Source organism: Mus musculus, chromosome 3 (genome assembly GCF_000001635.26).
Source record: "Mus musculus strain C57BL/6J chromosome 3, GRCm38.p6 C57BL/6J".
NCBI lineage: Eukaryota > Metazoa > Chordata > Mammalia > Rodentia > Muridae > Mus > Mus musculus.
The window spans coordinates 17,047,100-17,072,194 of NC_000069.6; the positions used below are offsets into that span (position 1 = coordinate 17,047,100).

Here is a 25,095-nt window from a genome sequence, read left to right on the forward strand (position 1 = left end):
AGTATGAAGGGTATGTTTCCCTAGTTTCTTTTTCAGCCTGTTTATCCTTTGTGTAGAGAAAGGCCACTGATTTGTTTGAGGTAATTTTATATCTAGCTCTTCATTGAAGCTGTTTATCAGGTTTAGGGGTTCTCTGCTGCACTTTTTTTAGGGTCACTTATATATACTATAATATCATCTGCAAATCATCATATTTGGTATTATGATATTTTGACTTCTTTCTGACTTGTATCCCTTGTCCTCCATTTGTTGTCTAATTGCTCTGGCTAGGAATTGGAGTATATGTTGAATAGGTAGGGAGAAAGTGGGCAACCTTGTTTAGTCCCTGATTTTAGTGGTATTGCTTTCAGGTTCTCCCCATTTAATTTGATATTGGCTACGGGTTTGCTGTATATTGCTATTATTATGTTTTGGTATCGGCCTTGAATTCCTGATCTTTCCAAGACTTTTATCAATCATGGGTGTTAAGAAAGATTTTGTCAAATGCTTTCCCTGCATCTTATGAGATGATCATGTGGTTTTTGTCTTTCAGTTTGTTTAGATAGTGGATTAAGTTGATATATTTCTGTATATCACACCATCCCTGCATCCCGGGAATGAAGCCTACTTGATCATGATGGATGATAGTTTTGATATGTTCTTCAGATTCAGTTAGTGAGAATTTTATAGAGTATTTTTGGATTGATATTCATAAGGCCAATTGGTCTGAAGTTCTCTTTGTTGGGTCTTTATGTGGTGTAGGTATCAGTGTAATTGTGGCTACATAGAATGAATTGGGTAGTGTACCTTCTGTTTCTATTTTGTGGAATAGTTTGAGGAGAATTGGAATTAGGTTTTCTTTGAAGTCTGATAGAACTCTGCACTAAACCCATCTAAATGGTCCTGGGCTTAATGGTTTTGGTTGGGAGACTATTAATGACTACTTCTATTTCTTTAGGGGATATGTGATTGTTTAGGTCATTAATCTGATCCTGATTTAACTTTGGTACCTGGTATCTGTCTAGAAAATTGTCCATTTCATCCAGCTTTTCCAGTTTTGTTGAGTATAGCCTTTTGTAGCAGGATCTGATGATGTTTGTGGTTTCCTCGTGTTCTCTTCTTATGTCTCACTTTTCATTTCTGATTTTGTTAAATAGGATACTGTCCCTGTGTCCTGAAGTTAGTCTGCCTAAGGATTTATCTATCTTGTTGATTTTCTCAAAGAATCAGCTACTGGGTTGGTTGATTCTTTGAATAGTTCTTTTTTTGTTTCCATTTGGTTGATTTCAGCCCTGAGTTTGATTATTTCATGTTGTCTACTACTCTTGGGTGAATTTGCTTCCTTTTGTTATAGAGCTTTTAGGTGTGCTGTCAAGCTGCTACTGTATGCTCTCTCTACTTTCTTTTTGGTGGCACTCAGAGCTATGAGTTTTCCACTTAGGAATGTTTCATTGTGTCCCATAACTTTGGCTATGTTGTGTTTTCATTTTCATTAAATCTAAAAGTCTTCAATTTCTTTCTTTATTGCTTCCTTGACCAAGGTATCATTGAGAAGAGTGTTGTTCAGCTTCCACGTGAATGTTGGCTTTCTATTATTTATGTTGTTATTGAACATCACCCTTAGTCCCTGGTGATCTGATAGGATGCATGAGATAATTTCAAAAATTTTGTATCTTTTGTGGCCTGTTTTGTGACCAATTATATGATCAGTTTTTGGAGAAGGTGCTATGAGGTGCTGAGAAGTTACATCCTTTTTTTTTTTTTTTTTAGGATAAAATGTTCCATAGATATCTGTTAAATCCCTTTGTTTCATAACTTCTGTTAGTTTCAATGTGTCTCTGTTTAGTTTCTGTTTCCAGGATCTGTGCATTGATGAGAGTTTGGTGTTGATGTCTTCCACTATTATTGTGTGAGGTGCAATATGTGCTTTGAGCCTTACTATAGTTTCTTTAAAGAATGTGGATGCCCTTTTTTTGGAGCATAGATAATCTGAATTGAGAGTTCATCTTGTAAGGTTTTGCCTTTGATCAGTATGAAGTGACCCTCCTTGACTGTTTGATAACTTTAGTTTGGAATTCAATTTTATTGAATACTAGAATGGCTACTCCAGCTTGTTTCTTCACACAATTTGCTTGGAAAAATATTTTCCAGCCTTTTACTCTGAGGTATTATCTGTCTTTTTCCCGGAGGTGGGTTACCTGTAAGCAGCAAATAGTTGGGTCCTGTTTATGTAGCCAGTTTTTAGTCTATGTCTTTTTATTTGGGAATTGAGTCCATTGATGTTAAGAGATAGTAAGGAAAAGTAATTGCTGCTTCCTGTTATTTTTTGTTGTATTTTTTGGTTGTTTGCAATTCTGTTCTTCTGGCTGTCTTCTTTTAGGTTTGTTGAAGGATTACTTTCTTGCTTTTTCTAGGGTTTCATTTCCCTCCTTGTATTGGTGTTTTCTCTTTTCTATCCTTTGAAGGGCTGGATTTGTGAAAAGATATTGTGTGAATTTGGTTTTGTCATGGAATACCTTGGTTCCTCCATCTGTGGTAATTGAAAGTTTTGCTGAGTATAGTAGCCTGCCCTAGCATTTGTGTTCTCTTTGGATCTTTTGGCTTTCATAGTCTCTGGTGAGAAGTCTGGTGTAATTCTAATAGGCCTGCCTTTATATGTTACTTGATCTTTTTACCTTACTGCTTTAAATACTCTATCATTATTTAGTGCATTTATTTAGTGTTCAGATTATTATGTGTCGGGAGGTATGCATTTTCTGATCCAGTCTATTTGGAGTTCTGTAGGTTTCTCTTATGTTCATGGTCATCTCTTTTTTAGGTCGGGAAGTTTTCTTCTATAATTTTGTTGAAGATATTTACTGTCCATTTAAGCTAAAAGTCTTCATTCTCATCTGTACCTATTATCCTTACATTTGGTCTTCTTATTGTGTCCTGGATTTGCTCGGTGTTTTAGGTTAGGATATTTTGGATTTTGAAATTTTTTTGATTGTTGTGTCCATGTTCTCTATGGAATCTTCTACTCCTGAGATTCTGTTTTCCATCTCTTGTGTTCTGATCCTAATGCTCGCATCTATGGTTCCTGATTCCTTTCCTAGGATTTCTATCTCCAGAGTTGTCTCTCTTTGGATTTTCTTTATTGTTTCTACTTCCATTTTTAGATCTTGGATGGTTTTGTTCAATTCCATCACCTATTTGGTTGTGTTTTCCTGGGATTCTTTAAGGGATTTTTGTGTTTCCTCTTTAACAGCTTCTACCTGTTTTGCAGTGTTCTCCTTTGTGTCTTTAAGTGAGTTATTAATGCCCTTCTTAAAATCCTCTACCAGCATCATGAGATATGATTTTAAGTCCGAAACTTGCTTTTTGGGTGTGTTGGGATATCCAGGACTTGCTGTGGTGGGCATACCGTGTTATGATGATACCCAGTAGTCTTGATTTCTGTTAATTAGATTCTTACATTTGCCTTTTGCCACCTGGTAATCTCTAGTGTTAGATGTTCTAGCTGTCTCTGGCTGCAGCTTGTTCCTCCTGTGATTCTTTAGCCTCTATCAGCACTCCTGGGAGTCCAACTCTCTCCTGAGTCCTAGTGGTCAGAGCACTCCCTGCAGGCAAGCTCTCCTCTTGTAGGGAAAGTGTACAGAATTCTGGAGCTCTGATCTACCTCCTGAGTCCTGGGGTCAACACCCTCCCTGTAAGGCCGACTGTCCTCTTGCAAGGAAGGTGCCCAGGGATCTCTGTCTCAGTTCTGCCTCCTGGCTGAGGATGAAGGCTGGAAGGGACCCTGTCCAAGAAGCTCTGTTCCTTCTGCTGCCCACATGCTCTCCTACATAGACTTGTCTCAGTGATCCCAAGACCCTGGGTACGCTAGGGCTTGCAGAGTTAGTGCCCGAGATGGTGTAAGGCTGGCACTGAATGGAACAAACCACAGAAGCTGGTTGTGCAGGTTTCCTTTGTCCCTTTTCCTGCTGGCACAAAACCCTCTGTTTTTTTTGGAACAAATGTTGCATTCCACTCACCAGTGATCTCAAGATCCTTGTTTTGCTAGGGTACCTGCATTGTGGAGTGTTCTCTGGGGACCTTGGGACCCTCCACTGAGTTTGTGCCCATGATAGTGCAGTTCCTTTTAAATTTTAATTATTAAATAAAAATTTTAACAGAACGGAAATTCCAGGTTAATGGTATTTCATTAGTTAATCTTTTCAGTAGTTAAGGGAGAAATGAAACTTGTAGCATCTGCTTTTCCAGAGTCAAAGAAAAAATTCCCTAGATTAAATCAGTAGGTCAATATAATCATAATTCCAACAGTGTGACAGGCCAATGAAGGAAATGAAAATCACATTCTTAATTCATGTCTGAGTTTTGAAATAAAATTCCTAAGAGAATTAGAAAATTGAACCCAAAATATGTTAACTTAATAATACACAATGTTCTAGTTAAATGGATCTAGGCGTGTAAGATTGATTAGTAGTTAAAAACCAGGTGTTATAATATACCGTGTTAATGAAACTACAGAAAAATATATATGTTCATTATACATTTCAGAGAAGTTGATAAAATTCATTTAAAAATAAATTTAACAACACACTAGAATAAAAGCAGTAATTTCTTAATCAGATGTCTGATGTGTTCACAAACAAGTAAAAACCTTTAGCATATATTACAAGTGAAGCTGCTGTATAGATTGTTTTACTTCTATTGTTTCTTCTTTATACAATTATACCTTAATTCCTGTAGGTTAATTTGGATTGCATTATCTGGGAATGAAATGGCTATTTCTGGTTTCTAACTTGCCACATCTTGGAAGAGACAACTTCAACTGAGAAATTATTTCCTTCAGATGGTGCATAGAAATGATTGCAGAATATTTTCTTGCTTAAGGATTGATGTGGGAAATCCAAGTCTACTTTAAACTTCTGAGTAAATGCTGGGCTCTATTAGAAAACAAGATGTGCTGCATATATACGTGTGTGTGTGTGTGTGTGTGTGTGTGTGTGTGTGTGTACACAATCAATGACTCTCTAGATTTAAGCCCTGCTTAAAAATGAGAAATCATGCCTGATATTGTAAAACTAGCCAACTGTTCATGGCTAATGAAGTTATGGGTCATAGAGAAGCAATTATAAATCATCTCTATACTAAATCAGCATAATCTTTACGTATCTTCTAAACCTTTGACATTATACCAGCAGATAAACTAGTCCCTCACCTCTCTAAGAGTAAATTTCTTTTTACAGATAGAAACAATTAAAGAAAATCATAATCACACCTTCGTTCTAGTTCACAACTGCTCCCCGGAGCAGATACTGTGCTCCAGGCCTCACCCATCCTGCCAACACCTAGAGACAGATTGACCTGCAGAGGTTCTGATACCAAGGCTCACAGGTGAGTGAGTGCCCCCCTCTTGGCCCAAATGAGACACACACACACATCACTACCCCAAAGGATTCAGGACTATCAACCCATTTTTCTTCGAGTTTATAACTGCACCAGGGAGCAGATAATGTGCTCCAGTCCCCCACACTCCCTACCCACACCCAGAGTCAGCCTGACTCCCAAGAGTTCTTCTACCTTCAGGCTCACAATCCAGGAACTCCAGAACCCCTCCTACACCTTTATACGTCCTGACACAAGGAAGCCCAACATAATCAAGCTCACAAGAGGGACAGGCTCCAGTTAGAGGCAGCAAGACCAGAAAACACCAGAGATAAGCAAATGGCAAGAGGCAAGTACAAGTACAAGAACATATGCAACAAAAAACAATGCCACTTGGCACAATCAGAACCAGTCCTCTCAACACAGCAAGCCCTCAATATCGTAACACACCTGAAAAGCAAGTTTCTAATCTAAAATCCCATATCATAAATATGATAGAGGACATTAAGTAGGACATAAGTAACTCTCTTAAAGAGAACACAGGAGGATAGGAGAACAGAGGTAAACAGGTAGAAACACTTAAAGAGGAAACACAACTCCTTAAAGAAATACAAGAAAACACAACCATATAAATGAAGAAATTGAGCAAAACTGTCCAGGATCTAAAAATGGAAACACAAACAATAATGGAATCAAAGAGGGAGAAAAACCTGGATATGGAAAACCTAGTAAAGTGATCAAGAGTCACTGAAGAAATCATCACTTACAGAATACAAGAGACAGAAGAGAAAAATCTCAGGTGTAGAAGATACCATAAAAGACATTAACATACCAGTCAAATAAAATACAAAGTGCAGCAACCTCCTAACCCAAAACATCCAGTAAATTCAGGATAAAATGAAAAGACCAAACCTAAGCATAATAAGTATAGAAGATTTCCAACTCAAAGGGCCAGTAAACATCTTCAGCAACATCACAGAAGAAAATTTCCCTAACCTAAAGAAAGAGATGCCATGAACATACAACAAGCCTACAAAACATCAAATATATTAGACCAGAAAAGAATTTGTCCCATCAAATAATAAGCAAACAACAAATGGGAGGAACAAAGAAAGAATATTAAAAGGTGTAAGAAAGAAAGATCAAGCAACATATAAAGGCAGACCTATCAAAATTACATCAGACTTCCCAACTCATACTCTAAAAGAAAGGATATTTTGGGCAGATGTCATACAGACCGTTAGAGTATACAAATGCCAGCCCAGGCTACTATATCCAACAAAACTCTCAATTACCAGAGATGGAAAAACTAACATATTCTATGACAAAATCAAATTTACACAGTATCTTTCCACTAAATCAGCCCTACAGATGATAATAATTGAAAACTCAAAAACGAAAACAAAAAAAGAGGAAAACTACACCCAAGAAATTAATAATCTCACAACAAATCCAAATAAAGAGAACCATACAAACATATTTTACCTTTATCAAAAAATATAAGAGAAATCAATAGTGATTGTCTTTAATATCTCTCAATATCAATGGACTCAATTCCCCAATAAAAATACATAGACTAAACACTGGATACATAAACAGGACCTAGTATTTTGCTGCATACAGCAAACACACCTCAGTTACAAAGATAGGCCCAACCTCAGAGTAAAAGGCTGGGAAATTTTTTGCCAAGCAAATCATCACAAGAAGCAAGCTGGAGTAGCCATCCTAATATCCAAAGAAAATACACATTAACCCAAAAATTAACAAAAAGATTGGGAAGGACACTTCATACTCATCAAAGAAAATATCCACCAAGACGAGCACTCAATTCTGAACATCTATGTCCCAAATACAAGGGCACTCACATTTGTAAAAGAAAAACTTATTAAAGTTTAAAGCTCACAATGAACCTCATAAATAATAGTGGGAGACTTAACCACCCCACTCTTAATGGACAGGTCATAGAAACAGAAAACTAAACAGAGACACACTGTAACTAACAGAAGTTATGCACCAAACAGATTTAACAGATATCTATAGAAAATTTCATCCTAAAACCTTGAATAGGCCTTCTCAGCACCTCGAGATACCTTCTCCAAAATTGACCATATAATAAGAAACAAAACAAGCTTCAACAAATACAAGAAAACTGAATTAATCCTATGTGTTCTATCAGATCACCACAAATTAAATCTTGTCTTCAATAAAAACAAAACCCAAATTAGATAGCCCAAATACTCATGGAAGATAAACAACTCTCTGCTCAATAATTTGGTAAGAGAGGATATAAAGAAAGAAAATAAACTTTTTTAGAATTTAATGAAAATGAAGGCAGAGCATAACCAAACATATGGGATACAATGAAAGCAGTGCTATGAGGAGAACTCATTACTGTGAGTGTCTTCACAAGGACATTGGGGAGTTTATATTGTAGCAGCTTTATAATACATCTGAAAGACCTAGAACAAAAAGAAGTATGTACACCCAAGATGACGAGCAGACAGCAGGAAATAATCAATCTTAGGGCTGAAACCAACTAAGTATGGACAAAGAGAACTGTACAAAGCATCAACAAACCAGGACCTGGTTCTTTGAGCAAATAAACAAAATGAAAATGGAAGCATAACAACAGAAACTGAGGAAATTGAAAAAGTCACCAGATCCAACTACAAAAGCCTATGCCTAACAAAACTGGAAAATATAGATGAAATAGATGATGTTCCAGACAGATACCAGGTACCAAAGTTAAGTCAGAATCAGATAACCCATCTTTTTTTTTTTTAATGTACAGCGAATATTACCCGATTTATTTATTTTTATTAGATATTTTCTTTATTTACTTTTCAAATGTTATCACTTTTCCTGGTTTCCCCTCCAATAATCCCCTATTCTCTCACCCCTCCCCCTGCTTTCCAACACTCCCATTCCCATTTCTGGTCCTGACACTCAACTATACTGGGGAATAGATCCTTCACAGAACCTAGAGCCTCTTCTCCCATTAATTACTGACTAGGCCATCCTCTGCTACATATACAGCTAGATCCACATTCCACCATGAACAAAATAAAACATGATGTTTGCTGTTGGTTTATTTTATTTATTTATTTATTTTTTGACTTGTGGTTTAGTTCCAAAAAGCTCTAGGGGTAGTGGTTAGTTCATATTGATGTTCCTCCTATGGTGCTTCAAATCCCTTCAGCTCCTTCATTGGGGACCTTGTGCTCCATCCAATGTATGATTGTGAGCATCCACTTCTGTATTTGCCAGAAACTGGCAGAGGCCCTCAGCATACAGCTAGATCAGGCTCCTTTCAGCAAGCTTTTATTGGCATCTGCCAGAGTGTCTGGGTTTGGTGGTTGTTTATGGGATGGATCCCCAAGTGGGGCGGTCTCTAGATGGTCATTCCTTCAGTTTCTGCTCCATACTTAGTCTCTGTAACTCCTTCCGTGGGTATTTTGTTCCCCTTTTCAAGAAGAATTCTGAGCTTCTGGGCTAATATCCACTTACCAGTGAGTGCATATCATGTGTGTTCTTTTGTGACTGGGTTACCTCTCTTATGATGATGTCCTCCAGATTCATTAAGAAGTTGGACTCCAGAAAACCAAACTACCCTATTAAAAATGGGGTACAGAGCTAAACAAAGAACTCTCAACTGAGGAATACCGAATGCCTGAGAAGCATCTAAAAAAAAAATGTTCAACATACTTAATCATCAGGGAAATGCAAATCAAAACAACCCTGAGAATCCACTTCACACCAGTCAGAATGGTTAAGATTAAAAACTCAGGTGAAAACATATGCTGGGTAGGATGTGGAGAAAGAGAAACACTCCTTCATTGCTGATGGGACTGCAAACTGGTACTACCACTCTGGATATCAGTTTGGCTGTTTCTCAGAAAATTGTATATAGTTCTACTGGAAGATCCAGCAGTACCACTCCTAGGCATATATACCCAGAAGATGCTCCAATATGTAGTAAGGACACATGTTCCCTATGTTCATACCAGCCTTATTTATAGTAAGCAATACAGAAAATGTGATACATTTACACAATGGAGTACTACGCAGCTATTAAAAACAATGAATTCAGATAACCCATCTTAATGGTACCATAACTCCTAAGGAAATACAAGCAGTCATTAGATGTTTCCCAATCAAAACAAAACAAAAACAAAAAACAAAAACGCAGGGCCAGATGTTTTTACTGAAAAATTATATCCGACCTTCAAAGAAAACCTAACATCAATATGTATCAAACTATTCTACAAAATAGAAACAGGAGGAACTCTACCTAATTCATTCTATGAAGCCACAGATATGCTAATACCTAAAATACCAAGGAAAATAGCTTCAGACCAACTTTCCTTATGAATACCAATGCAAATACTCAATAAAATTCTGGCAAAACAAATAAAAAATGCATCAACCATATCATTCACCATGATCAAGTAGGCTTCATCCCAGGGATGCAAGGATAGTTCAATTATGGAAATTCATCAATATAATTCACTATGTAATAAACTCAAAGATAAAAACCACATGATCATCTCATTAGATGGTGAAAAAGTCTTTGACAAAATACAACACCCTTTCATGTTAAGTCTTGGAAAGATCAGGAATTCAAGACACATATCTAATAATAAAGGCACTATATAGTGAATAAGTAGCCAATATCAAAAGGAATTGAAAGAAACTTGAAGCAACCTCACTAAAATCATGGACAAGCCTAGGCTGACCATTTTCTCCCTGCTATATCAGTATAGTACTTGAAGTTTTAGCCAGAGCAATTAGACAATAAAGGGAGCTTAAAGGGAAACAAATTGGTTGTGAAGAGGCCAAGATATCACTATTTGTGACTGATATGCTAGTACATATAAGGGACCACCAAAAAGTTCTACAATAGAACTCCTTCAACTGATATAAACTTCAGAAAAATGGCTGGATATAAATTGACTCAAAGCAATCAGTAGCCTTCCTCTACACACACACATACATACACACACACACACACACACACACACACACACACACACAGACACACACACAAATGGGTGAGAGATAAATTACTGAAACAACACCCTACACTCTAGTCACAATAATATAAAAAAATCTTAGTGGGACTATAACAAACAAGTGAAAGATGTGCAGGACAAGTAATTCAACCCTCTGATGAAAGAAATCAATGAATGCCTCACGCTCTTAGATTGGCAGGATTGACACTGTAAAAATAGCCATTTTACAAAAGCAATGTGCAAATTCAATGCAATCCCCATCAAAATTCTCTCTCAATTCTTCACAGAAATAAAAAGAGCAATTCTCAAATTTATGTAGAATAACAAAAAAAAACAAAAACAAAAACAAAAAACAAAAACAAAAACAAAAAAACAGGGTAGCCAAAACTATTAACCATAAAAGAACTTCTGGAACCACCTTTCCTGACTGCAAGTAGTACAACAGAACAATAGTGATAAATATCACATGGTATTGGTACAGAGATAGATAGTAGGTAAATGGAATAGGGTTGAAGACAAAGAAACAATTCCATGCACCTCTGGACACTTGATACTTGAAAAAGAAGCCAAATGCAAATTGGTCCAATTTTTTATCTCCTGTACAAAGCTCAAGTTGAAGTGGATCAAGGATCTCCACATAAAATCAGATACACTGAAACTAATAGAAGAGAAAGTAAGAGTCTTGAATGCCTCAGACCCTCTGGGCCCCTTTGTCTGCTTGGAACGGGTCTCTAGTCTCGGGTGAGCAAGGCGTCGGATGAATGACAGACAGATGCACACAGGAGAGGTTGTGTAGAATCTGAATGTAATTTGTCAAATCGAGCATCAAACTTTTTATACAGAAGACAATAAGGAAGTTGGGTGACACACTCGCAAGGTACAAAGAGGTAACTGGATTCTTACATAAAACAGAGGAATGCAAACACAGAAGGTGTAATGGGAACCACCTGGGATAGAATTCATTGTTAACAACTGGGATCAACAAGAGCTCCACCTAAGATTCACTTAATCTTAGAAGCCAGGGTCAAGGGCTTCGTGCCCTTGCCATAGTTCCTATTTTAGTCTATTGTATAGTCCACCTTCCCCTTAGGCCATTGTAAATTCGTGTGTGGGTGTAACTCAGCTATAGTCTTAGAAGCCAGGTGTGAGGTCCTTACTCTCCTAGGGCAAGGGCTTTCACACCCAAGTCATGGTTCTAACTAGGGAGTTCCGTTCTAGCTAACCATCTCATGAATAATGCAATGCTCTAAAACCACAGCCCGATCTACTTCCTAAACCATTGTAAATTCCTGTATATGGGAGTGCCTTGGCTTTTATTCTAAGTGATAGTGTAGTACCAGAGGCTATTCTGAATGTCACTGAATAGCAACATTCTTCCTGAATTCCAAGCCCATAGTCTTGCTCAAGGACATTCTAGGACTGTTGGAACACTGGCTTTAGCTATGTCAGAATTCAATCTTAAAAGGCAGTTATATATTATAATAGGATAATACTAAAAGAGAGCATGTGGATCCATACACTAGACTAACACGGGAATAGAAAATTAATGTATGGGTTACAGAGAACGCCAGACTCCAGGAGTGAGCTTCTGTGAAACTCTTCTGCCTCATGAGTAGCTTCCAAACCTCTCGGCTTGTCAAGCTAACTCGACCAGAGCGCGTGGCACTTGAACACATAGGCACAGGGGAAAATTTCCTGAACAAACCACCAATGGCTCATCCTCTAAGAAAAATTGACAAATGGGACCTCATGAAATTAAAAAGCTTCTGTGAGGCAGAGAACACTGGCAAGATGACAAAACTGTAACTGCCAGATTGGGAAAAGATCTTTACCAACCCTACATCCAATAGAGAGCTAATATCCAATATATACAAAGAACTCAAGAAATTCAAGTTCAGTGAACCAAATAGCCCTGTTTAAAAAAAATAGGGTGCACAGCTAAACAAAGAATTCTCAACTGAAGAATATCAAATGGCCAATAAGCTCCTAAAGAAGTGTTCAACATCCTTAGTCATCGGGAAAATGCAAGTCAAAAGACCCTGAGATTCTGTCTCATACCAATCAGAATGGCTAAGATCAAAAACTCAGGTGACAACAGATGCTGGAGAGGTTGTTGAGAAGGAGAAACACTACCCATTACTGGAGGGATTGCAAACTGGTTACTTTGGAAAACAATCTGGCAGTTCCTCAGATTATTGGAAATAGTTGGACCTGAAGGCATAGTTATACCACTACTATTCATATAACTAAAAGATTCTTTGATATATAACAAGGACATGTGCTCCACTATGTGCATAGCAGCCTTATATGTAATAGCCAGAAGCTGCAAATGACCCAGATATCTCTCAGTGGAAGAATGGATACAGAAAATGTGGTCCCTTTATATAATAGAGTACTATTCAGTTAATAAATATGATGACTTCATTAAATTTGCAGGCAAATGGATGGGACTTAAAAATATCATCCTGAGTTAGGTAACCCAGACCCAAAAGGATATGCATGATACATACTCACTAAGCAAATATTAGACCCAAAGCTAGGATATCCATGATACAACTCACAGATTATATGAAGTTTAACAAGAAGGAAGACAAAAGTGTGGATGCTTTAATCCTATGTAGAAGTGGAAACAAAATCATAGGTGGTAGAGTGAAGGTGGAACCATTTGGGAGAGAAAAGGGATATGGGAAAAAGAGGGGGCAGTATCAGGTGTGGAAAGAAACAGGAGATAAGATAAGAGGATCAGGAAAATGAATAGAAATATGTAGCAGTGGGGAGTTGGGAACAGGGGAACCATTAGAAATTGCCAAATGCCAGGGAATCAAGAGTTTCCCAGGACCCAATGGCTATTACATTAGCCAAAATACCCAATAGAGGAGAAATAGAACCTCTAGAGACCATCACCTGTAGAGAGCTATGGCCCTTGGTTGAGGGATGGGGCTACCCACTCATCTCAAATAATTTAACTCAGAACTGTTCTTGTGTAAAGGAAATGCGGGGACAAAACAATGGAGCAGAGACTGAAGGAAAGGTCATCCAGAGAATGCCCCATCTTGCGTTCCATCACACCTGCAGACACCATATCCCAACACTATTGTTGATATTAAGAAGTGCTTGCTGACAGGATCCTAGAATAGCTTTCAATTGAGAAAATAATATAGATGCAGATACTCACAACCAACCATTGGACTGAGCCTGAGAACTTGAATTGAAGAGTTTGGGGAAGGAATGAAGAAGCTTAAGGGTATTACAGCCACAACAATATCAACCAATAGGAACCCTCCCCTTCCCCAGAGATCCCAGGAATGAAAACACCAACCAAGGAGTATACATGGATGGGTCCATGTCTTCAGCTTCGTATGGATCAGAGGACTGTGTTATCTGGCATCAATTGGAAGAGAAACCCTTGGTCCTGTGAGGGCTTGATGCCCTAGTGTGGGGGGATTGCTAGAGGGTCAAGGCGAGGAGTGTATGGTTAGAGGAGCACCCTCTTAGAGGCAAAGGGGAGGGGAGATAGGATGGAGGATTTGTGCAGGGAAAATCAGGAAGGGGGAACAACATTTGAAAGGTAAATAAATAAAATAACCAATAAAAAGGAAGGGAGAGAGAGAGAGAGTGAGAGAGAGAGAAAAGGAGAGAAGGGAGGGAGAGACAGAGGACAGGAGGGAGAGAGGGAGGGAGGGAGGAAGGGAGAAAGGGAGGGAGGAAGGAAGGGAGGGAGGAAGGAAGGAAGGAAGGAAGGAAGGAAGGAAGGAAGGAAGGAAGGAAGGAAGGAAGGAAAAAATAAAATCACAATCAATCAAATTGCAGAGCTGTGGACCCCAGTCCAAAGTGATATATCTACAAAAGAACTACTACACCTAAGTCTCTGGGAAAAGTGTGAAAGTGCCAGAGTTTGCTGTGAGAATATTTCTACTAGTAATATCAGAGGCTATCCCCATTAAAATCTCACGAACATGATTGGTTGAAGATGAGTTGAATAAAGACAACAGCAACAGACCTGCTAAAGTGGACAGGGAAGGAGCAAGAAGAGGAAAAACCTACTCAAAAAAATTAGGCACCTAAGAAATATTGAGGGTGGGGAAAATATTCTTCCCTATGAAAGAGCACATCAACTGGCTAGCTAGTGCATGTTTTAGCCCTGAAAACACATGCATGCAAGTAAAATCATATGTGTACAAGTAAAAATATACAGACTGTGCAAGTTATATATAGGAATATATATGTATATACACATATGCATATAACAATAATTTTAGTAAAAAAGAGGCCAATAAATTCAAAGAGGAAGAAGGACTATGAGGGAATGCTTGAGACAGGAAAATAAGGAAATGCTGTAGGTATATTATAATCTCAAAAATTTAAATAAATCTTACAAATTCTTCCCAAGGTTTAAAATGTTTCATTTACTCAAAATGAAGCTAATTTTCTATTAATTTTTAGACATATATTTTACTTTTTAGATTATTGTGCATATATGTAATTTCCTTTTTCCAGGTACTCTTTCCAAAACCTCATACATTTTTGTATCAACTTGACACTAGCTGGAGTTCTTTTGAGAGAGGGAACCTCAGTTTAGAACATGCTTTCACTAAACTGGCTTGTGAACAAGGCTAGAGTGCATTTTCTTAATAGAATTTTGATACGAGAAATTTCAATTCACTGTTGTTCATACTACCCATGGGCTGGCAGTCCTGGATACCGTGAGTTTACTCAGTGATTGAATGCTACATGGAAATGAAATAAATCCTTTTCTCCTCTTGGTTCTTTTTTGTCCCAGTGTTTTAGCATAATAATAAATGCCCTAACTAAGATACAAGCTGACCAAGCCATAGAAAGCAAGCCTGTAAACAGGACTGCCATAGTCAACTTTAATTCTTGCCTCCTGGTTCCTATCATGACTTCCTGCCTTGCCTTCCTTGATTACGGGCTGTAACATGTAAGCAAAATAAATCTTTTTCTCCCTCAATATGCTTATATTCATGGTGTTTATTATAGCAACAGAAAGACATCTAGGACAGCGAGGCTACTGGAGGAGTATCAGTCCGGGACCTATTGCTGACAATATTTTCAGCTGAAGAATTCCACGTGATTCAGGCTCACATTGCAGGAAGGACTTATTTACATGAATTTTATCATTTTTGTACAGGGCATTTTAATAATTGAAATGATACAAGACAAAGAGATGCTATTTGCAAAGGCTGGAAAACAGCAAGTGAGACATGACAGTTCAGGACAACCTGATGGCAGATGAAGCTGAGGACTCAAGATAAGCTATTAAAATTAATTTGAGGATTTAGCGAAGCTGCTAGGCACAAATTTAATATATAAAGTAAAATGTGTTCTACATACTTGAAATAAGCAATAATAGATATGAAGTTTAAAATGATGCTTAGGAAAGATTAAAAAAAACATTTTCTTGGCTGAAACTAATAAAATGCCACTAAAAGAAATGAGGACATGTAAAAATAAAGAAAACTCCCATTGCTGTGTAGTCAGAAGTCTTGCAGAGCAGTGTTTCAAAGATGGTGATTATTTCTTTCCAAAAAGCACTGTGGTGGACAGCTTTTATTCTTTTTTCAGGTTATGCAAAAAGAATGCACTGGAAGTTTAGAAAAGGCTGTTTTCTTCTAAACAAATGAAGCTGATAAAGTAGCGTCCCATCAAATTCCAGTTAAAGAGGCAGCTCAGGCAAATGTAGCCTCTACTCACACTGCCATAAATGAGTTCTAACTCATTTTTGGTGTACAAATGGAAGAAGGGAGAAGCAGTTTTGGTAGGTAAGTGGCAGATTATCCCCACTTGTGAATAGTACAGTCAGTGGCTATTTAGGCAACCTCTTCAGACTGTTGTGAAAGATGGGTAGAAATAAATTGTAGAGCTATCAGCCTTCCACTAAGAATTATCATTTTTAATTCTCTGGAATAGGAAAGAATTCTCTAAGATTGAGTTGTAGTTTCATCTTAGTTTTTCTCGCAGTTTAATTACATATGTGCTAATAATAACATACATTCAAATTTCCTGAATAAATTGCTGAGGTAAAATTAAGGGTCCAAAATTTTCTATAATGTGACTAACTACTCTCATATAGAAGCCCCCAAATACCAAAATTCGTCTATTGGTTTTACTTCAGTTAACACAGAATTTATTATTAAATAGCCATTAAATATTAACTATACCAACCAATGAGGCCAGTGGGGTGCTTTTAATGAGTTCACATGCAGGGATAATAATTGAGCAGAGATTATGAACTCAGTCTGCTTACTGGTTAAAGTTAGACTCTGCTAGTAACAGCCATAGCACCAAATAACTGCACCTTTAGTAATATGAAAACTTTGTTTACTCTTAGAACCCTCAAAATTTCTGCGCCATATTTTGAGGGGTGTTTTCTGCTTAGAATACCATAATTCCACAGGAAAAGTGCTCAAACTCCAAATATCCTTAAATATATTTGGACAAAATGGGGGTAAAAATGACTGAAGTACTCATATACCCAAACTGTCCTGGGATTCCTATGGTAGTTTTCACGAGCTTCAGATATACTATCTGAAAATACACTCTGTGAGATACTAGTACAAAGAAGGTTCCTCTCACCTTCTCTTTAGTTTTCTTCTCTTAGGCTAGTAGTAAAACCCAGGTAATATTTTCACTCTTTTGCTAGATCAGGTCTTGTAACTTTCTTTACCTTAAAGAACTGGTGACCATCCAGGCCCAGTGCTAGCATGGCACCCATGCTCACATGGACAACCCTGCTTTTGCCATGCTTTACTTAAGTTCAGAAACCTAATTTATGAAGTTCAGTCTACACTCAAGAAAATATTAACTTATGGGTGATTTCTTAAAGAAATGCATACAAAGACTTCATAAATAAGCTTTTAATACCATACTGACTACATACACCCTCTTCCAGAATTCAAAACATGTCATCCAGTTTGATTTTAAATGCTTCAAGTTGGAAGGAACCCTCAGCTCTCCCCAGAAATCCTAATCTCTTTCTTGAGGTTGTCACTTTCCTGAGTGTCCTAGAAATAGTCTATGAAATTACAGGCAAATCTTGCCAAAGGATTAGGCCCATGAAAAGCTCTGTCTGCAGTGAATGAATTCTAACCATTGTTCTCAGCTTTGATCATTAAAATCAGCACTCCTTTCTGTGTAGGGTGTGAAGATGACTGAGAAATTTCCTTCCCCTTTCCTTTTTCTTAGAAGCTGTAGCCATCTTAGACTCACTTTCATACGTTAGAATATGCCTTTTAAAACATTGGTTTAACAAAATCTATTTAACTGTAGCTGTCTCCCTCCCCTTGGAACATTCTTTATGACTTTCTTTTCCTATTAGCCAGAGCCTTAGGCCGTTACTAGAAAGAACTAAATTGAGTTGCTTTTGTTATTAGCTGTGGTTTGTGAGTGAGCTTACTGCTTCTAAAACAATTACAGAAGGAAATTATTATTTTAAATAGAAATTTGAATATATTTAGGAGAAAATGAACCATATATTTTCTTCTAGCTACCCTTGCTTTCCAATTTCATTTTAAAGACTGAAAACGACTGCAAGAAGCAGGTGTGTGGTGGGAAAAGGAGACTGAGAGAAAGTGAGAGCAAGAGGGAGATAAACACTGAGGGATGGCAAACATAGACCTAAAAGGAGCCTGAAAACTCTCAGATACATGGAGGTGACACTTCAAATTGTATAGTCTATGCAGTTAAATTATTACATTTTCTTGAGATTTCCCAAAATTATAGGATTTGTGCTGACACTATGCCAATCCACATTAGCCTAAGAGATTAGCTTTCAATGACTGTATTCTCAAGGTATGATAGTTTTCTGTGACTGTTCCTGTAAAGATGATACAAGATAATGAAATCACTGTTTGGGCCTGGCTGTTTGCCCCAGATATGTCACTGGTGGTTTTGATTCCCAGTTCTTTATAAATGAAAACCTAAGCTTCATCGAAACCATAAAGCATGATTTTTTTGACCTAGTTCATATGCAGTTAATAAGGCATTGATTCTCCACATACGATTCTAGTGTTCCACTGCTGTAGATTATGTCCCTTGAGTAATGAATAGTTTAGAAAGTTCCTTTATAAGTAGTACCTATAACAAAAACATGCTTTTTTGTTCAATTTTTAATATTTGTCTTTTTAACTGAAAAACAATGTAAAAATACTTGAGGAAAACTATGTATGTAGTTTTGATGAATCCATAACTCATATAAAAAGGAAATCAAGGTAGTGAGCAAGCATTACTTCAAACATTTCTCATTTCTTTAGATAAATAAACATTCCAAATCTTCTCTTTCTAGCTATTCCTAGTTTGATAACACAGTCACAGTAGTGTGTGACAGACACCAGAACTCACTCTTATGTCACTGTAAGTTTGTGACTGCTGAGCAGCCTTCCAGACCTGACTTGGTCCCCATTTTCCCCAGCAGCTGAAAGAAAATTCTTTCCTCTCTGCTTTTCTGAGGCAGGAGTCTTATCTGTTTTAGTAAGAGGTGTTCTGGTTTAAGCAACTTTGCATCCTTTTGGAAATAGGTAGATTGCTTCTGATTTCAGAAGACAAGAAGTCAAAAGTATCACTAGTAACATAGTTATGGTACAATTTAAACTTCCAAAGTGACACCTCTGCCACATTTTAAGCCTAGTCCATTTGATAATTTTACAAGGTAAAAATCCAACCTTAAATAAGTAAAATCAAACCATCATTTTACAAATACGTTTCATGATATGTGTCAGAAATATGAAACACTTTTATGTCTTCCACAATGTCAGAATTAATGAAATACAGTAAATTCAGAAGATAGGAAAATCTCAAGAACATTAATTCAGATAAAAACATTTTCTTTAATAGCACAGATCAAAGCAAACCCAAGTTCTTTTGTTACAATCTTAATTTTAATGATAATTCTCAAATCATATTAATAAATACAGGAAAATATGTTAAAATAGAGATTGTATTAAAAACATGAAAATGAAAGAGAGCTAAAAGTCTGGCCAAAGAACTATTGTAACTGTAATACAAACAGGATACAGGGTCAGAGATAAGCTTTAGAGTTGACTTCCCTTATTGAAGTGAAAGGTTGGGACCAGGTAGAGATAAGCTAATGGATAGAAAAATTAGAGGTAGGGCCAGATGAACAATAGGAGGACAAAAAGACAATTGGATTGGGCTATAACACCTACTAGGACCAAAATGGTATAAAAGCACAGAAGATAAACTAGAATTATCTATCAGACTTTGAGACACATCCCAGATGGTAATATGTGTCTCAAATGGAGACCAACACACACTCTTATGGTATCAATTTAGTAGATTGAAATGGAGGTGTTGAGATTATAGTGGCATTTAGGTATATTAATATCATATTAGGAGCTGGGCAGTGGTGGCACACATGTTTAAGCCCAGTGCTTGGAAGGCAGAGACAGGTGGATTTCTGAGTTTGAGGCCAGCCTGGTCTACAGAGTGAGTTCTAGGACAGCAAGGGCTACACAGAGAAACTCTGTCTCAAAAAACAAAACAAAACACAAAACACACAAAACACACAAAACACAAAACACAAAACACAAAACACAAAACACAAAACACAAAACACAAAACACAAAACACAAAACACAAAACACAGAACACAAAACACAAAACACAAAACAACACAAAACAACACAAAACACAAAACAAAACATAACAAAACAAAACATAACAAAACAAAACAAAACATCATATTAGGAAAATCTGTCCCAAGAGTATATGAGGCATCTCAGACTAAAAAGACTATAACTAACAACAATATGAACTAACCAATACCCCCCCCTCCCCCAGAGCTCATGTCTCTAGCTGCATATGTATCAGAAGATAGCCTATTCGGCCATCAGTGGAAAGAGAGACCCATTGGTCGTGCAAACTTTATATGCCTCAGTACAGGGGAATGGCAGGGCCAAGAAGTGGGAGCGAGTAGGTGGAGGAGTGGGTGGGGGAACATGTGGGGACTTTTGGGATAGCATTGGAAATGTAAATGGAATAAATACCTAATTAAAAAAAAGAGGTGGGAAATAAAGTTTGTGCTGTGTGTTGGTGTAGAAGATATGTGCTACTTTTTCTTTCCATCCAGGTGCACTGTTATTCTCCATCCTCAAATGGAGTCACAAATTACTTGTAAAATGGAGTAGGGGACAGCTTAGTCTAAGGAACTGTAGCATCTGATAAGCAGATGGTTAGAGGGTTTGTTCCACTGATAACCACTGCACATTAGTAATTTCTAAGTGTTACTTTAGTTTTAAAACTCTGAGATCAAAGGGTCCACGCAGCTCAACACTCAATTATGGCATTCTTCTTTCTTTACTCTCTGATTTAATGCACAGAGCTAGGCTACCATTTTGTTTGTTGTCTTTAATAACTAAGAAAATGATTATGTGTGAAAGTTTCTGGTCATCGGATACTCTAGAGAACTAAAGTGTTCAGATGACTTGTTTCAGATAGCTTGACTCGACATATGAGAATAATATGATTTATATGGTTTTTTTTTTTTTTTTTTTTTTTTTTTTTTTTTTTGTAATGGTCAATCTGGATCTATGCAATGGTCAAGGCACCTAAGATACACACAGTGAGTATTTGTCTGAACTTCTGTAGTAGACATTGAAAACCATGATACTACTCTAATGACTATACTAACTGGTTTCTTGATAATTGCATGGCCCTTTTCAAGGTAGGTACTAGTTAATGTTCATTTCCTGTGTAGGAAATAAGTTCGACACCTACCTAATATATACTTAGAGATGCTAAAAACCAGCTGATACATGCTTTTGGCAATACCACCAGATTAGATGATGAAAGTCAGTGAATCGGGTTTATGCTTCCTGTATCACATGGAAATTAATTATTACCCAGTTTTCCTTATGAACAGATACTATAATGTATTTCACAGGATTAATAGACTTTATATAAACTGTTATTATACTTTATTACTCAGAGTGGAATTAGAAAATTTTCCTATGCTTCCACTGTGACATCCAATAATTTATACAACTTTGCAAGCTGGAAGAGTTACCTTCATCCTACTATTCCAGTCATTCCAGCACGTATCACCATTGACAGAATTTCTCAGGAGTATACAATTTGTCTTGTGAGATGGAAGCTACCAGACGTAGCTTCTAGCCAGCATTCTGTCCCAGTTTCATCAGGGCATTTAAAAAAAAAACTGTTTTGGTCTTTTAATAATGACGGCCAATAGTGACAATGTAGAAAATAAATAACACATACGTAGATAACACAAGTTGGTGGGAAAACATTTTAAATCTATTTTCATCTGGTAAGTAATACAGGAGTCCCTCTTCTATTTTTCATAGTGACTATCACACTCTCTTAAGACACATAAATTTATTACACACACTTGAATTAGTAGTCTAGCATTAGAGACATTTAAGTTTAATGTAATTTCCCCAGTAGTGAGAAATCAGGAAGGTAGATGTTCCAAATCACACACACACACACACACACATAAACGCCTAGAAATGGAAGAACATGAACATACACACTCACACTTATGGGACACAGACATGAGGGGTCTGCATTGAAGGCTGTTAAACTATAAGCCAGATAGGAATTAGGGTAGACACAGCCAAACATTAGGCAGAGCTTAGAGAATCCTGTGGAAGAAGGGGAGGAAGGATTGAGGAGCCAGAGATGTCAAGGGCACCACAAAAATCCCACAGAATCAACTAAACTGGGTACATAGGGCTCATGGCATCTGAACCACCAAAGAGAGAATATGAATGGGACAGACATAAGTCCTTTGCACTGAATAACAGTTATCCATCTTCATCTTAATGAGGAACTCCTAAGAGCAGGAGCAGGGGCTGTCTCTGACTCTGTTGCCTGACTTTGGTCCCTTACCTCTGTCTAGAGTCGATAGAAGACGTTCTTAGTCCTACTGCAACTTCATATGAAAAGGTGGAATGATATTCATGAGAGGCCTCCACATTTCTGAGGAGAGAAGAGGGGAGATGACACAGCAGGACTGTGAAGAGAGGAGGAAGGAGAAGTTTCATTCAGGATGTAAATTAATTAATTACTACTAATTAATTAATATTAAAAAGTAAAAAATGTAGAAATCATTATTTCAAATTCTGTTGTGTAGTAATTGCAATATATTTTAGCAAATCTACAGCCAAACCAGTCTCAAACACAAATGAATTCTGGGAAGTTTTGGGGTAAATTTTTTTCCAAAACTGGTGATCATGTCAGTCTTATACTTGCAGGTTGGAGAGGTATAGAGTTATTTACAAACTGAACTAAGTAACATTTGTGAGAGTTTGAGATGTAAGACAGGAGATCATTTCAGAAACAAATTGCCATGTCTTGCCCTCACCAGTGGTTAGAAATTCTCACCTACCCTTAGAAGTAGAAAGAACTTCTGTGAAGTGCAAATGGGTTCTGTATGTTAAGAGCCTGGCAGACTCAGGTGGCATTTAAATTAGCCTTTCCTGTAGTGGATATCATTGAGGACCTTGCAGCCCAGTTTCTTGTCAACTTGACATAAGCTTAGAGTGGCTGATCTGGGAAGACAGAACCTCACTTTAGAAAATTCGTTCATCATGTTGACCCGAATTCAGGGTGAAGGGTCTTTTCTTGATTAGTGAGTGGTTAAGATGAACGTTCTACTGAGCCAGTTTTAGGCATGTAGTCCAGAATTGTATAAGAAAGCAGACTGACTAAACCATATGAAGAAAGCCAATAACCAGCATTACTTCATGATCTCTGCTCCTGTTTCTGTCTTCAAGCACCTGCTGTGCTTCCGTTAGTACTTTAGCAGATTATGATAATAACATGTAAGCCAAATCAAACCTTTCCTGCTCAGATTGCTTTTGGCCATAGTCTCCGTCACAACATTATTAAGCAAACTAAGACAGCCTACCAAGAAGTTTGACATTTTTCTGGATAATGTTCATTGACATGGATAAGCCGTGTTTCTAATATTTCATGGAGGGAAGGGGAAGGCAAGAGAATAGTGACATAACACAACAGTCCTCACAACTTCCAGTAGTCTCACTGTATATTCTAAGTGGATTAACTCGAACATTCCAGGCCATAACAATTCTATAAATAAAAAAAAAATGTTTCACACACACACATGCGCACACACACCACACACACACACACACACACACACACACACACACTAACTCCTAAGGGTTGGTGAGAATTTCTTTTCTCAGGAGAGAGCAAGATCTAGCACTTTGTCTCTGAAAACATCTCTTGTCTCACACTTTTGCATCTGTTACTTGGTTCAGCTTTTAGGTCTTTCTATACCTCTCCAACTGGCTTTATTTAGAACTTTCCTAAAGGTTTTTGCCGCTTAGAAAATCATGTAACCTATAATAGTGCCTCTTGCGACATTTGACTTTCTTGTGTCTCATTCTGCACAGGAGAGTCTGTATGTGGAAACCCATGTCTGGATTCATTATCATGTGTTCTGCTATGGCTATGGAATGGATTCCCATAACGAGATATCTTAGATACTTTTATCACACATACGTAATGTGATTAATGACTCTTTTTGTGGTTTTGTTATCTATGTATATTTATTTATCATTAGATATTTTCCTACAGAGTAAATATTATAAAGAAAGCATCAGAAAATATTTGCTATAAAACCTATGTTTTTACTCTCAGTGCTGGTATTTACTCTCAGCTAAATACATTTTTCTCCCTGGCTCCTAAGCATGCAGTCCTGTCTTTCTTCATAGGTAGCTCTTAACTTCTGACAGTGATGGACAGCCAGAAGCCAGAGAAATGATGAGTAAAAGTCCAGACCTGGATTGTGGTTACCAACCTCATGCGTACCCTTATGACTAATACAGTTGAGACAAAAACTAGGACAGTCCATGAAGATAAGTGGAGAACAGAGCAGATATTGTGTCAGCATTGATTTTCTTTTATAAAAAGATTAGAAGAGAAATATCCTATGATAATATGTACTGATTCAGTTCTGTGGAAGAAGGGGCATATAGTTCATACTTTTAAACAGTCCTAGGAATATCATCATACAAACTGTTCAAATTCTAGAAGCCTTGAGTTTGAAGTTTTGGCCTCTTTTAGTCTGTGACTATATTAGGAACAGTGTATATTATATATTGCAGTTTCTGAATTTGCATGCCAGTTGCCCTCTAAAATGTTTGTTAATACAGAAAATATCCAATATTTTCATTCTTTTTACATTCTATTTGTTTTAGAAAATAAAATGAAAATCACACCACATAGTAAAAGTTTTAAAAATGAGTGATAATAAAACTGATCAACATATTTTATGAAGAAATACATTTAAAGCAATTTAGTGCTCAGGAAGCAGGTGCGGCCACATGGGCCTAGATGGTGCCCTGGCCCATTGCCATGCCCCGAGAACCTCACATGTTTACTGCCTTTCCTGAGCATGCGCAGTGAGAAAGCATGTGTATTCCTCGTGATCCGGATCTGTCAGCCTATCGATGACCGACCTGAGCTCGTGCCTGGATTGTGTGTGGTTTCTGATTGGATGAGGTGGAGCTAGATGAGGTCAGTCGGCACAAGGATAGAAGTTGTTGTTGTAAGTAAAGCTGCAAGAAGGAGTAGAAGAAGAAGCTGCTGGGGAAGAGAGCTGTAGGGGAAAAAGCCACAAGTAAAAGAAGAAGCTGTTGCTTGAACCCTACTTGGTGTCCATGTGGTTCTTGTCTTCGCGGGTCGGAGACTGGGGTATAGTGCCTTC

General features: G+C 37.5%; 1 long non-coding RNA gene across 1 annotated transcript in view; it reads right to left on the bottom strand.

Annotated features, from left to right (window-relative positions):
- Gm42185 overlaps positions 1-22,372 on the bottom strand; it is a 66,801-nt gene extending 44,429 nt beyond the window's left edge. The window contains exon 1 of the long non-coding RNA XR_880672.3: positions 22,248-22,372. This is a non-coding gene — a long non-coding RNA (predicted gene, 42185). The remainder of the gene's footprint in view (positions 1-22,247) is intronic.
- Positions 22,373-25,095: the final 2,723 nt, after the last annotated feature.